Source organism: Fukomys damarensis, unplaced genomic scaffold (assembly GCF_012274545.1).
Source record: "Fukomys damarensis isolate Sample0158 unplaced genomic scaffold, DMR_v1.0_HiC HiC_scaffold_6, whole genome shotgun sequence".
NCBI lineage: Eukaryota > Metazoa > Chordata > Mammalia > Rodentia > Bathyergidae > Fukomys > Fukomys damarensis.
This window is the reverse complement of record NW_022900918.1, coordinates 1,037,622-1,051,528: the sequence shown is the minus strand read 5'-3', so window position 1 is coordinate 1,051,528 and position 13,907 is coordinate 1,037,622.

Here is a 13,907-nt window from a genome sequence, read left to right as displayed (position 1 = left end):
TAATATGTCACTATAACAATACAAGTCTGTTTTTACAGCTTTTTTATTATCACAAGTATATATGCATTTTAGGTAGTAGGTTGTATACGTTTACTTAACATATTTAATTCTTTTACCAGTCCTCCTCCTCTATTCATCCATCTCTAGACCCCCCTTCGATTTGCATAAGATCTGTCTCCATGTTCTCTATAGACTTTTATTTTGCTTTTAAAAGTATGTATATAATAGTTTCTCGGGTGTGAATAAACTATAATAGTACACAAGATCCTGATGATATAATAGACAATGTGAAATAGGAAGAAAGGGGCTAAAGGTGTAGGGAAAGTGGGAAGAGTAGGGTAAAAGGAATAAGGGAAAAGAAAAAACATATGAGAAAATGAAAAAATGGAAATGAAGTGTTTGTAAATAGGGAGGGGAAGAGGGGTGAAGGGAGAGCAGGGACAAAGGGAAAATAATGAGAACCAAGACCTGTCTTGTAAAGGTACAAGATCCCAGTAATGAATGTAACTGTACTGTATACCTAAAATGTACCAATAAACTCAATGAGGAAAAAAATTATTTATATGTTGGAGTTGTCCCCAACTTATTTTCTTTACTTTCTGTCTACCTAACATCAATGAATATTATAGATATCTCTTTCAAACCTACTTTCTAGCAAACATTTATCCATTTACATTTTCTAACCACTGTAAATTTTTAAGGAAATTTATTGTGCTAACTACCTAAGCAAAAGGAACAGATTCCCAAAAGCACTATGATGTTTGTGAATGAAAGACAAGTATTGTGTAATTTTGTTTCTTAAATAATTGAATTGTTTTTGTTATAGCTGTCTCAGCAAAACTGTTGTGCCATGAAAATAGCCAAGTTAAAAGGGTCCTTTCATAGCTGGCTGCCAATGATGAGCACAGGCTCTCATCTGCCTTAACACTTATCAAGCAGGGAAGCCCATTTTTTGAAGGGAAAAACCACAAAACAAAATGTCATTATCTCATCTTTGATCAAGCATAGGGATACAGTAGCAAATTGCAAGCTAGATTAAAATCCAATTTTGGGGATCTAGTAGGAAATTCCTATCTTTATAGTTAGAACAGCAGTATAATATGTTCTGTCTTTTGTTCTTAACCACAAGACATGTCATGTCCTTTGTTTTTAACCATAAGGTAAGCTATGTGCTGGCTAACATAATTTTAAACTAACAATCTGGGGAGGAAAAAGGGTAAAGTTTTGACAAAGGCTATTGAGGGGGTTTCTGGTTAACTTGCATACTTTAATTTTCAGTATTGTTTATTTCTATGGTGGTTTCCAGTGAATTCCAAATTTTATTATCTTTGCATAAATTTGTTTCAACAGTCAAATAAACAATAAGTTTGCAGTCATTCTGTTCTAATTCAAGTGGACTTATAAAAGTAAGTTGTCACTGAATGAATATCACATAGCTCAAATTAATGTGGAGTCCGAATTAGTACTTTTCCCAAAACAATGTTCGGTTACAATAGATTTCAGTCTGATGCCTTTCATAGCTTGATCTCCCACTTCAGGAATAACAGAGGCTGGCATCCATCTCTCAGTAAATTAATTGGATGTTCTTATACTCATAAATGCTGAATATGGTATAAAATACATAAACAGATTACAAAACCACTTTTCTCTGAAGAATGTATGATATGAGATATAAAAAAGTCCTTGGATATAGCAAGAAGGAAGAATTATAGAAACAGAAAGTAGAGAGATAGGGAGAAGTAGAATCAAAAAGATCAGAAATATAAAGTAGTTAACATGCATTAATGGAAAACTGAAGAGGAGATTCAGGAATTTCACCTTGATTTCCTGATCATAAATTTGACTCAGATCTTGAATGATTTTTCTGATTTTAATATTAATATGATATCTGTAGAAAATTTCCTGCAATGCTAATTATTGGTATAAATACAAAATAAAAAATAAAAAAACAATCCCACCAATTCTTTAACAAGGCTCAGTGGTTCTATGCCTTTTAATGACAGGATTCAAAAATAGATATGATAAGGCCATTGTAGAAATGAATCACAAGTGTTCCACTGATACTCTTAATTTGGTGTCCATTGTAGGTTGTCAGTCTATTGAGACAAAACTTGTATGTATGCAGGTAATGTGTTTTTAGGGGGAAGAGCCATATTTTTTATTTACATAACAGATGTATCAGTGACTAATATAAGCAACATATTATCTGAAATCTATACAGTTCCCTGACATATTGTCTCAAATTGTATACCGTGAGTATATTATTCCAGTGTCACCTGGATGGCTTGTTTAAAATATAGTATGTATTGTATTTATAATATATTACATATTATATAAACATACATACATTGTATAATGACAAACATTGTTTTTCTTATTTTGATTATATATACAGATTTAAGCAGCAGTTATAAAATTAATTGATTTCTTAGCATTCTGGTATCTTTTATTTCATTCTCTAAAGTACAAAAGAAATATTAAACAACTATTATTTTTTTCTTAATAAAGCATAACCTCATTCTATGCAAAAGTTATGCTGATGATGAAATTCAAGTTAATGCTTATAAATTGCATGAAAGGCAAAATTAAAATCACCTTAATGACTGTGCATTTCAGTATAAAAGTTATTCTAAAAATTATAATCTAAATTTAAAATTTTCTGACTCACTTTCAGATATACAGGCTTGAGCCAGGGATTTGGCTCAGTGGTTCCACCTGCCTCGCAAAAGCAAGGGCCTGAGTTCAATCCCTGGTACAAAAAAAAAAAAAAAAAAAAAAAAAAAAAAAAAAAAAAAAAAAAAAAAAAAAAAAAAAAAAAAAAAAAAAAAAAAAGCAAAAAAAAGAAAAAAAAAAGAAAGACAAAATAAAGAAAGAAAAATCAGATATACAGGCTCAAGGCAAAATCTATGAATCTGTTTTACTAACATGCTCACAAGTGCTGCAAAGGCTGCTGTGCTGGGGAACATACTGAAAATCACTGGTTTAAAACTGTAAGCATTCTTTTAAGATATTGAGCAGGATTTTAAAAGGAAATGGGGATTGAAAAAAAAACATTATTTAACTGTCTCCTTTTCAAATTAAAAGCAAATAAAAGGTATTATTTTTGATAAACTGAAATAGAAAATCTAATTCAAAGTTACTAAGAAAAGAATGAGCTACACTTATATTTCAATATCAGCTTTACCTATAATTTAGTTTGTAGCTTGAATTAAATTACTAAAATTATATGACTTAATATCTTCTTATTATAAAGTATGGCTAACAATATCCCTACTTAAAACTTACAATTTTGTGAAGTAAAGCTAATAGCTCTTTGGGAAATCAATTCAACTAAAATTAATTACAGATATATGATTCCACAAAGATATAATTTTGTAAAAAGAAAAACTGTCCAAAAATCATATATTATAAAATATTTTGAAAAGTTTTAGGTGTGTAACCATGTATATTTACTCACCAGTAGTATTAAAATATGTGGAGGGAAGTGGAAAAAAGCCCACATTTCTAGATGCATAATTTATTTGCTATAAAATACCTCTCAGTTTTACTCTATTTCTTTCACTTACAATTTAATAATTGAAATAATGTGTTAATTTGTTTTCTTCTAAATGAGACAAAAACATTATTAGTCTCATCTCATCTTATTAACTTATTATCTTTTGACATATTTTATTTCAAATTTGAAAGTGTGTGTGACAAATGTGGGGTATATTCTTAGGAAACAATATGAAAGAATTCTGGAAACTTTTTTTCAGGTTAAAAACACCTTTAATAAAAGATTCAATTGCTAAACAATACAGAGTGAGACATTTATTCCTTTTATTTTTAAAATATTTGTATTCATTACCACATGTTTTCAGTATGTAATGATTACATTCCTTTTGGGGAGTTTGTATGTGTACATAACACGTCATAATTTTTTTATCCCTTTTCCATTCCCTTCCTCTGCCCTCCCTATTCTCTCTTTCCATTTAGCAAAAGATTTATCTCTTTATTTTCTGTTATCCATGCTTTATTTTTCTCTTTAGTTATACTTTGGATTTTTTGTATACAAGAAATGATGTGATATTTAACCTTCTGTGTCCATAGCACAATTTATAATAGCTAAATCCTAGGAGTGGCCTTGTATTTTCATCAAATGATGAATGAATAATTAAAAGTTGGCATTTATATACAAATGAGTATTACTCTATTTAGCATTCCTGAAAAAGGATGCATTTGAGTCATTTGGAGAAAAATGAATGCACCTTGTCACCATTATATTAAGGGCAATAAATTCTGCACTCCTCTTGAAGATAGAAATAAGTACTGTGATGCTTGAAGATGATAGAGTCCTCTTATGAACAGGACAAAAGCTTTCTTTCTTTAGATATTTTGCATGTGAGATAATAAAATATCCGAAGTGTGTGAGCCATTATAAGTCCAATAGTTTATTTGCTAGCAAAACTTTGCAATTAATGAAAAGTATTAATTTAATTTTTGAACTTCACTCAATATTCACTTTTGTGTGTCTACAATAGTATCTTTGAGTTTATTCTGTGTTGTAGAATATGTCAAAATACCTTTTCACTTTCTTTCTAAATTTTTTATTAGTATAAACTGGTAATACATAATGAAAATATGCATCACGGAAATTGACACATATACACATTGCATCTTGATCATTTTTACTTTCCATTTTTATCCTCTAACTTATTTTTAAAGCTAAATAGTGTTCCACTCTAAGTATATACTATGTTTGCTTCTTTATTCAACTATTCATAAATACCCCAGTTACTTCAACATCTTAGCTATTATGACTAAGTCTACTCAGCTTTCATTTTCTCTGGATTTTAATTTTTTTAAAGAAATCACCATAATATTTTCCACAGTGTTTATCATTTTACTTTCCTACTGATATTACAAAAGGATATTCTGGTTTTTCATGCTCATTGATACTAGTTAATTTTTCATCTACAAATTTCACAAACCTTTAACCAGATTAAAAAGAGAAAAAGAAGGGGTTGCACTGTGCCTGACTTGCAAATACAAGGTCACGAGGTTTCAAGTTTGATCCCTGGCAGCAAAATACAAAGAAACAGACCCAAGGATCAGCGGAAAAGATTAGAAGACGCAGAAAAACTCCAGACATACTCAACTACCTCATCATTGACAAGGGAGGCAACCATTCTCACTTGAGGAAAGATAGCCTCTTTTAATAAATGGTGTTAGAGAAACTGGAATTTAACTTGCCAAAGATTAAAACTAGACCTACATCTTTCACCACACACTAAACTAAAATCAAAGTAGATTAAAGATCTAAATATTACAACAGAAACACTAAACTTGTTGGAAGATAAGCTAGATAGAACTCTTGAAGATGTTAGCATAGGGAAAAGATTTTACGAACAAATTCTCAGTAGCATGGGAATTAGCGCAAAGAATCTACAATTGGCATCTCATCTTTTAAAAAGCTTCTGCACTTCAAGACAACCGACAGAGCTAAGAGAAAAACTACAATGTGGGGAAAAGTTTTAACAGTTGTTCCTCAGACAAAGGTCTACTATCTAGAATATATAAAGAACTAAAAAAAAATATGGTCCCCCAAATATAAAGAACCAATTCAAAAATGGGCATCTGAAATTTTCAGACATTACTCAGACAAAGAAGTAAAAGCAACAAATAAATATATGAAAAAATGTTCAACATCACTGGTCATTTGAGAGATGCAGATGACAACAACACAGAGATTTCACCTCATCCAGAAATAATGGCTGCTATCAAGAAATCAACCAATAAAAAATGCTGGCAGAAGTTTGGGAAGAAAGGAACCCTTCTCCATCATTGGTGGGAGTGCAGATTGGTGCAACCACTGTGGAAATCAATATGGAGATACCTCAAGGAATTAGGATTACAGGTTCCATTTGACCCAGCCATCCCTCTACTGGGTATCTTTCCAAAAAAATTAAAAGAATCAGATGACAGTGATATATGCTCACCCATGTTTATAGCAGCACAGTTTGCCATAGTTAAAATTTGGAAACAACCCAATTGCCCATCAACTGGAGACTGGATAAAGATGTGGATTTTAATAAAATAGAGTACTGCTCATCCATAAAGAATAAGAAACTAGACATTTATAGCAAAGTGGATACACAACTCTTAAGAGAAAGTAATGAGCAACACATGTGTAAATACCATATAGTTTCTCTGGTGTAATAAACTAAAAATGCAAATAAGGGTCAAATTTATATTATTGATATTTTGTAATAAGAAGAAAAGGTCTAAAGGTTTTGTCAAATGGAAGGAGTAGTGGAAAAGTAAAAAGGAAAGAGAAAAAAATTAGAGAAAAGTAAAAAATGGAATCAAAATCTTTATAAATAGAGAAGGGTGGAGGTGGGAAAGGGAGTCTGGGAATGGACATTAAAAACATTCACTTTTGAATAATCATTGCATCAATAAAGAAATCGGTAAGAAATTTAAAAATCCCAGATTGATATGCCTAGTAAATGTCAACTCAGTGAAGAGAGGAGGAAGATTTCTCAGAATCAAGAAAGAAGCATTAAGAAAACTAGAAATCAGAGAGAAACTGAAAGCCACTTCAGAGAAAGGAATAAAGTAGTTTAGAATTCTAGAAAAGGCTTCCAGAGAGGGAGTACTTCCTCCAAAATTTTGGAGAGTGCCAACAGCCCCAGGGGAAAAAATAGCCTGGCAGTGTTCTGCAAAATCTGTCTTCAAAATTGACAGAGAAGTAGAAATGTTCCATGACAAGGAAATAGAAAATAAATGCATGGCCACTAAATCATCATTACTAAATCCAAGAGACAAAAAGGCTCCAAGTACCAAATAATTCAAAGGTAAATATACATTTTTACTGGAAGAAGATGCTAACAAAAGGAAATAAAAAGGAACCAGCCAAAGTGGAAAAATATGCCATGATATTAAGTCATATTAAGTGTCAACCTCAATGGTCTTAACTCCCCAATCAAATGACACATACTGTTGAATGGGATCAAACAAACAAACAAGCAAAATGACACTGTATTGTTTACAGGCACACATATTCCAATAGGAGGCTCAAAGACTGAAAGTAAGGATTGAAAAATAATATACCATGCAATTGGAAAAAAAGGAAGGAATATCTTTCTTACTTTCTAAGTGAACTTCAAGCCACAAATGATCTAAAGATTAGAAGAAATGGCCACTACATACTAATAAATGGAATAATTCAACAGGGTGAGACAACAATAGTAAATATTTGTGCAGAAAATGTTGGCGTGTCCAATTTCATGAAGCAAAAGCTGTTGAAATAAATGAAAGATAAACAACAATGCCATCAAGGCAAGCATCTTCAACATACCTTTCTCACAATTAGGTCAATCAGGCAAAAAGCTAACAAAGAAATATCGGAGTTAAACCAGAGCATTAAACAAATGAACTTAATGAATAATTACAGTGTTTCATCTAATAACAGCAGAATATGCATTTTTTTATCAGCAACACATAGAATGTTTTGCAAAACAGACACTATTGTAGGCTAAAAAAGTTCTTAAAGAAATAAAAAAAATTGAAAGTTCATCCTCTATCCTATCATAACAGAATGAAACTACAAATCATCAAAAGAAAATATTAAACTGAATAAACACATAAATATTCAACAACACATTATATAATAGTCAATCTATCAAAGAAGATAAAAAGGAAGACTTTTAAAAAGTTTACAGGGTCAAATGACAATAAATGCGTAACATTCAAAAACCTATGGGACACAGTGAAAGGTGCTCTACGAGAAGAATTTATAGCTGTGAATACACACATAAAAATAATTGAGCAAAACCAAATAAACTACTTAATGATGCAGCTCAATGTCCAAGAAAAAGAAGAGCAATCAAATCTGAAAATAATATACAGCAATAAATTTAAAAGATCAGAACAAAACTAAATGAAATTGAGTCTGATAATACATACATAGAATTAATAAATCAAATAGTTGGATATGTTAAAGATAAAATTGATAAATTCTTTGCCAGATTTACCAAAAAAGAAAAACTCATTTCAATGCAATTATAAATGAAAACGGTGAAACCATTACTGATACTGCCCAAATATATAGAATTATAAAGAGAGAGAAAAAAAAAACTACTTCAAAAGCATATTCCAAATGTTTACAGAACATAGAAGATGTAGGGGAAATTCCAAGACACATATAAATTTGAAAACATTGAATGAGCCATATATAAACTATGAATAAAGCAAAACCAGTCAATGAAATAGAAGAATTAATAAAATATCTGCAGGGAAAGATAAGCACAGGACCCAATTAATTCAATGCAAAATTTTGCTGAAACTACAGGGAAGATCTAACATCAAAACTTCTAAAACTCCTCAATGCGATTGATGGAAAGAAGTACTGTCAAGATTATTCCTAGAAGGTATTTTTGATATGAGAACTCAACAAAAAGAGAAATCTACAGGCCAATCTCCTTAATGAACATTGGTGTAAATATCAACAAGATACTGACAAAGAGATGCAGCAGGGATGGGGATTTATCTAAGAAGTGCTATGCCTTCCTGGCAAGCGCAAGGTCCCGCGTTCAATCTCCAGTACCAAAAACAAAAAACAAAAAATAAACAGATGCAACAAGTTATTAAAATAATCATACATCGTGCCCATTTTGGCTTCATCTCAGGATGCAAAGATGATAAAAAATTTGCAAATCTGTAAATAAACACTATGTGAAGAGAAGCAAGGACAAAAATGACATGATAATCTAAATAGAAACCCTTTCACAAAATCCAAATTCCATTTATTGTAAAAGCCCTGGGGGTGGGGAAGTAGAAAAGGTCCTTATCTCAAATTTATAAAGCCAATTGTGACAAATCCACTACCATCACACAAAATTGAAAAAAAAAAACAACTGAAAGCTTAACTTTTTAAAATCAGGAACAAGACAAGGGTATTAACTCTCACCACTCTTGTGCAATATTCTACTTAAACTTTAGCAAGAGCAATCAGGCAAGACAAAGAAGGGAGTTATTATATACAAAAGGAAGAAATCAAGCTACCTTAATTCAGATGATGTGATCTTTTACATAAAGCACTGACAATTGCAACAAAAAGTTTCTAGAAATAATAAACAGATTCAGCAATGTATCAGTATACAAAGTAGTAGAGAAACAAACATCAATATTTCTTTTAAATCAACAAAGAACCCACTTTGACAAAACAATCCACTTCAAAATTACTTCAACATATTACTAAGGGATTCATTTAATCAATGAAATGAAAGACCTATATGATGAAATTATTGTTATCTGTTAAAAGAGATTAAAAAATCAGAAAATGCAGAGGCATCCCCTGTTCTTGGGAAAGCAGAAGCAATATTGTCAAAAATGAAAATATTGCCAAAATTTTATTTAGATTTAACACAATCACAATCTAAAATATCAATAACAGTGCTCACAGAATTAAAGAAAGATTTCCTAAAACTCACAGAGAATCAGAGGATATTCAGAATATTAAAAGAAATCATGGGCAACAGGAGAAAAACAGAAGACATTACAGTCCCAAATTTCAAGTTTTATTATAAAATTATAATGAAGAAATCAACCAACAAACAACAAAAACATACTATTCAAACAAATACACATGTGTGGTTCAATGGAACAGAAGAGTGCATGTAGAAACAACTCTAAGGCATATTCAACTACGTGATCTTTGACAAGAGACCAAAAGCGTACACTAGAGGAAAGATAACCTCTAAAAAATGGCATTGGGAAACTCACTACAGCAATGCAAATGTTTATTGCCAGATCCATGTCTCTTACCATTTACTAAACTTACATCAAAATGGAACTAAAATTTTCATATTAAAACAGGAAAATCTCCTGGGAGATGAAATAGGTGAAATTCTTGAATACATAAGCAAAGACAAGTATTTTCTGAATGGAACCCCAATTGCACAAGAAATAGCCTAAAAATCAATACATCAGGTTATATCACATCAAAATGCTACACATCAAAAATATTAAGACTCAACATAGAGATTTGGTAATGAAAGAGTTTGGTAGCTAACCCTCAAACTGGAGGCTGATATATAAAATAAAATTTAAAAAATCTCAAAATGATACCAAAAGTAAAATATATGATTAAAATATGGATGAATGAAGAGACACTCTCATAAAAACTATTAATGACCAATAAGTATATGAAAACTGTTCAGCTGTTTTGGCTATTAGAGAAATTCAAACCAAAACAATACTGACATTTCATCTGACTCCAGAAAGAATGGTTATCATAAAAATCTCAAAGAACATCAAATATTGGTGAGATTGTGGGAGAAAAAGGAACTTCTACATTGTTAATGGTGATATAATTTAAAAAAACTGGCATGGAAATCAATATGGAGAGTCGTCAAAAACTAATTATAGAAATTCCACTTAATCAAACTATACCACTTCTTGATATTGTCTTCAGAGTGTCAATGGAATTATATTACAGTTATACATTCATATTTATGCTTATAGCAGACAATTCACAGAAGTTAAACATTGAAAGTGGCCTATAGACCTGTTATCAGATAAGTGGATATAGAAAATATGTAATATATAGACAATGAAGTGCTAACAGATTATAAAGAGGAGAAATTTGAGTCTTTTGTAGGATAATGGTCACATGTCATTATGAGTATGCTAAGTGAAATAAATTTTACACAGAGGTTAAAAATGTATGGCTTGTCTTATACAATAATCCTAAAGTATAAATAAGTTTAAGATCAAAATAAAAGATTAGTGATAATAAAAATGGAAGTAGAATTTATGTAAATGTGGAAGATCTTAATGATGAAAGGAGAAGTAAGGTGCAGGATGGAGCCTTTAAATTCAAGTTAAACTAGAAGTAAAAGATAGCATAATATCTGGATATAGCGAAGGTGTTCTAAGTGTGAATTTTGTAGCTTTGACTGCCTGTATTAAAACTAAGGAAATTCACATAAATATTCTAAAGGTACATTTCAAGGTTTTACAAAATTAAGGACGATCCCAAACTCAACAGAAGGAAGGAGGTAATAAAGATCAGAGCTGAAATTAATGACATCAACACGAAAAGAACAATATATAGAATCAATGAGAATTCTTTGATACGATTAAAAGACTGATAAACTCTTATTCTAGCTAATAAAAAGAATGAGACACATGATTTAAATTAAAAGTAAAAATATGTTACAACAGACACTACTGACATCTAGAGGATTATTGAGGACTACATTAAAAGAATCGATATTCTAATATATTGAAAAGTGTAAAAGAAAGGAATAAGTTTCTAGAAAGAAAATCATCAAAATTGAGCAAAAAAAGGATATATACAACAAAATCAGAGCAATGACAAGTAATGAGATTTAAACAGTAATATAAAGATTCCCAAAAAGAAAAGTCCAGGACTATATGGATTCAATGTTTAGTTTCATCATATGTTAAAGAAGATCTAAAATAAATGCTACCAAAATATTAATACATAGAAAGTGAAAGAATTTTTAGTAATAATTTTAAAGAATTCAACATTATCTTAATACAAATACCAGATACAAGAGAAAAAGAAAACTACAGAATCTGAAGAACATGGGTGCAAAAATCTTTAATAAAATGCTCTAAAGCCAAATTTCACAAGTTAAAAATAAAATAAAGTGTTTGTAGATGGGGAGGGGAGGAGGGGGTGAAGGGAGGGCAGAGGTAAGGGGAAAAAAATGAGAATCAAGACTTGCCATGTAAAGGTACATGATCCCAACAATGAATGTAACTGTACTGTATCCCTAAATGTACCAATAAACTCAATAAAAAAAAAATAAATAAATAAAATGACCAGGTACAATGATGTGTTTCATTGCAGAGTCATGTAGGGGCATGTAAACATATGCTAATAAATAAACAATACACCTCATAAATATAATAAATTATAAAAATCATATATTCTTCTTAAATATATAGAAAATTCAACATCACTTAAAAATATCTCACAGAAAATAGGTCCTCAAAGGTCATGCCTCATTATTGTTAAGGCCATAAATTACACATCCACCCACAACAATGTTTTAAAAGGAAAAAACTAAAAGCATTTTCTCTAAAATCAGGAATGAATCAAGGATGTCCTCTCTCACCATTTCTATACCTAGAAGATTATAAAGAGCACTCAGAAGGCTGAGCAGGGGGATTGACAGTTCTAGAGGTCAGTATGGGCTACTTAGTGATGCACTGTCTTGAAAAAATATATAGAAATATCAGCTTAAAATGAGCATCATTATTAGATTGTCTAAATCATTATTTCTTCAAGGTAAGTTCTTTATATCCACATTCTTTCAGCCTAGTAAAATATTCTAGTGATCCTCTAGTCTTTAGAGAACAGTCAAAACTATATATGGACCATTCTACTTGAAAATTGTTTAAAAAATATCTCTAATAATGAAGCATAAATTTTGCTTTGTACCAGCTTCAACTGGAGAGGTTTTCTCTTTTTTTTTTTTTATTGTACAAATGTATGCATCTCATTTATATCTACTGAATCCTGGGTGCTCTTCCTGAATAATTCATTGGATATACATGATGTACAAATGCATACAAATCATATTCTAATAAGATACAGAAACTAACCAATCAGACTAGGTAGAATAATTCAAAACCCATCCACCTGGACTTTCTGAAGTGGTAACAGTGGAAGTAACAAAGGAGATACATGAGCTCTAGGAAAAGTGAAGGTGGAAATAGTTCCTCACATAAATAAAGAGATAGTGATCATAATGTAAGACATGGTTACTGACTCTAGAGCAGATATGGATTTTTAAAAAGGTAGTTTACAAAAATGATGGAAACCATAAACTCCCAACATAGGAAAGAAATGGAATCCATGAAAAAGATTCAAATAGGTATTCAGATGATTAAATTTTCATTGGAAGTATACATAGCAGAATGAGACAATGTGAGGACAAAATATCAGATACAGAAGACAAGATCACTATTAGTGACTATGACAAAAATAGATTTCTTAAAAATAGGAAGGGAACATGAAAAATCAATCTAACAGCTGTGATGCAAAGAAGAATAGCATATGGTTGATCAAAATCAATAGAAAAGCAAGAGATAGTGCAAATGACATTAAAAACAAACCAACAAACAAACAAAAAAACAACAATCCTGTTCAAAGAAGTAATGACAGCAAACTTTCCAAGCAAGGGGAAAGTTGACATACATATAAATGAGAAATATAGAACTTCAATTATATATGATAAAAAAACCTACACCAAGACACACAACAGTAAAGATTCTAGAAATTCAACACAAGAACAGAATATTAAAAGCTGTTAGAGAAAAGAAATAAACCACCTACAAAGGAAAGCCCTTCACAGTCACAAACTTCTCAACATAAACTCTAAAACCAAGGAAACCTTAAAATGAAATATTTAAAGCCCTAAAATTAAACAACCTTCAACATTAGTTGATGTACCCCCCAAAACTATCTTTCAAAATTTATAGAAAAATAAGATACTTTAATGGCAAGGAACACCTGAAATAATTCATGACCATCAAATCATCATTCCAAAATGTTTTGAAGGACATTCTAAGAAGAGATATTGAGGACTACATCTCCATGAACCCAAACAGAATGAATCCTCCAGGCAAAGCAAGTGATTAAATAGAGAGGGAAAAAGGAAACCAACAACAAGAAAATAACATGACAAAGATAAATCAATACATATGAGTTATAATCGTCAATGTGAATGGACTCAATTTAGCAATCAAAATAAATATAGTGGGGCTGGGGATTTAGCTCAGTGGTTTGCAACTTGCCTCACAAGCACAAGTTCCTGAGTTCAATCTCTGGTACCAAAACAAACAAACAACAAAAAACAAAAAAACCCAAACAATCAAATACAAAAAAA